We start from the raw sequence: 2,571 nt of genomic DNA on the forward strand, positions 1-2,571 counted from the left end.
GAAAGATACATAGATGAGTTTAATTGATCAAAATGCACGGCTATCTTACCAGCCAACTCGTTAATTAGCCAAGAGTGGAGTAATCAGTAGTAATCGGCCATCAGCCCTGCTTCTTATGGTCATTTTGCTAATTAAAATGTTAGCTTTGATTTGAGGCATAGGAAATATAAATTGAAAACTACTTATTCCAACTACAGATTACAGTGATTTACAGTGAGATGGCTTGGCCAAGTCCTGTGGTATTTCCATCTTAAAGGTGAATAGATGTTTGTAAAATGACTTATCATCTACTTATCATATTAAGAGAAGAATTAAAAAATATGTTTAACTGTTATTGTCATCTTATTTAAGAAAAACAAAAGGGGAGTTTTTATTTAAGCCTGTTAATTACTCCTTATTAACTGTCATCTCATTGAATATCTTAAACATGTCAAAACGGAATTTCATCCCATTGTAAAGGACTAAAGTTTCAAGATACATTTGTTTTAGATAATCAATTCTTCTGTCTCTAACATGAAAATAGAAAAAAGCCATGGGTGAAAGTGTGCAAATGAGGGATTGCTGTCCTGTTACCACTATAATTGGTATGTTTATAAATAGGTGTGGGGAACTAGAAAGGGAATAGAGGGAAAAAATGAGAAAATTTAAGTTTATATTGTTCATTCCAGGCCTTATAGCTATGGGGCCCGGGGATTACCTTCAGTGGTCTTCCGAGCAGCCTTTTTCTTAGTTACTGAACTACTCTGTTTTGATATAGAGAATATTCTACAAGGGACCCTCAACATCATTTCCCCAAGCCTTAACAGTTTAGGCAAACCTGGACACAAACGCTCACATTAGACAACCTTTTATTTTTATGGCGAATTCCTCAGCCTCCACGAAGGCCCCATCCAGGGCTTAACAACTGTCGTGAAGCTCTGCTTGTCCTATCAGGTCACTCTTTCTCCCTGCTCTGTGCTCTGACAAGATTGAGAACATCTGGTCCTCATTCGTGGTATGATGACATTTCCTGCTCCAGAGTTCCTTTCAAAAGCACACTCAACCTTCTCTTCTTTAGGCTAAATTCTAGGTCTGCTTAGGCTTCTCCAGATTCATATGTGCCACGGCTTGTGGTATCTTTGTTGTCCCCTGAATTCATAAAACCCAGTCTCCTCTAGCCCAGATCTGGTCCCTGGGCTGAGAGGAGCCGAACTTCCCTCCTGACCTCTGCTGAGCCGTCACAGGAAAAGAACCACCTCCCTCATCTCTGTTACAGCTCTCACACGCCCAAGGAAGAGGAACTATTTTATTTCGGAGAGACGTTTCTCTCCATCAACACGCCTTCCCTCTCTATCCCCAGGGAAGATTGCAAATCAGACAGAGCTTTGGGAGTCGAGTGGCAGACAGCTGTGGCTTCAGCTTCCAGCGGTCACACAAGTCCAGAGGGACTGGAAGGTCAGGGGAGGCATGTAGAACTGCAGGCTGGTCACGTGGCTTGGAGGAGGAGATGACCAGTCCCTAATAAAACACCGTCGGCCTGCCATGCCATGGGGACTGGCATGCTAATTGAAAACAGCAGGACTGTCTGCCGGTCTCTGACTTTAGCGCTCGGCTTAGAATAACTTTTCCTTCCACAGGAAAGGCAGTACTCAGCCAGGAAAGCTGCACTGTTTAAAAAAATATGTACAAAATATGTCTCTACCACTGCTGTAGTAGAAGATAAAGAAACATTTCTTTTTTCTTTTTCAGAAAGTCTCTATCTGACTTACTTTCTTTTCAACTGGGCCAAAGCTGGACACATGTTATTTTATCATAATAAGATAGAAAGTATCTTTTAATCCAATTTCTCTTTGAATATTAAGAGTGTCTTGATATATTTACTATAATTTAACTTTTCTCTACATTAATGTAACACAGGCACATAGCTCAATAGTTCTATATTACTTTTATGGAATGAGAGTAAACTGCCCAGAAGCAACTATTTTATACACTTAGCAATTTCCTTTGTTATGTACTGTTCTTTCAAATAATAGACTATTTGTTTTGGTTTTTCAATTATATATTGACTTTCCACTATGAAAAATGAACATGTAGGCCAGACACAGTGGCTGGCTCTTGTAATCCCAGCACTATGGTAGGCCGAGGCGAGTAGATCACCTGAGCTCAGGAGTTTGAGACCAGCCTGAACAAGAATGAGACTCCATCTCTAAAAATAGCCAGGGGTTATGGCAAGCACCTATAGTCCAGCTACTTGAAAGGCTGAGGCAAGAGGATCACTTGAGCCCATGAATTTGAGGTTGCTGTGAGCTATGATACCATGGCACTCTACCAACAGCAACAAAGTGTCTGTCTCAAAAAAAAAAAAAGAACATGTAACTTGGGTCACTCCACCTCTTCCTCATTCATCTTTTCTTTTTTTAATTTCTTTTATTCTTTTCTTTTTTTTCTTTTTTTTTTTTTTGCAGTTTTTGGCTGGGGCTGGGTTTGAACCCACCACCTCCAGCATAGGGGGCTGGAGCCCTACTCCTTTGAGCCACAGGCACTGCCTTCTTTTTTTTGAGACAGAGTCTCTCTTTGTCACCCTCAGTGGAG

The sequence above is a fragment of the Otolemur garnettii genome, unplaced genomic scaffold (genome assembly GCF_000181295.1).
Source record: "Otolemur garnettii isolate 467f Iridium unplaced genomic scaffold, OtoGar3 scaffold00002, whole genome shotgun sequence".
NCBI classification, from domain to species: domain Eukaryota; kingdom Metazoa; phylum Chordata; class Mammalia; order Primates; family Galagidae; genus Otolemur; species Otolemur garnettii.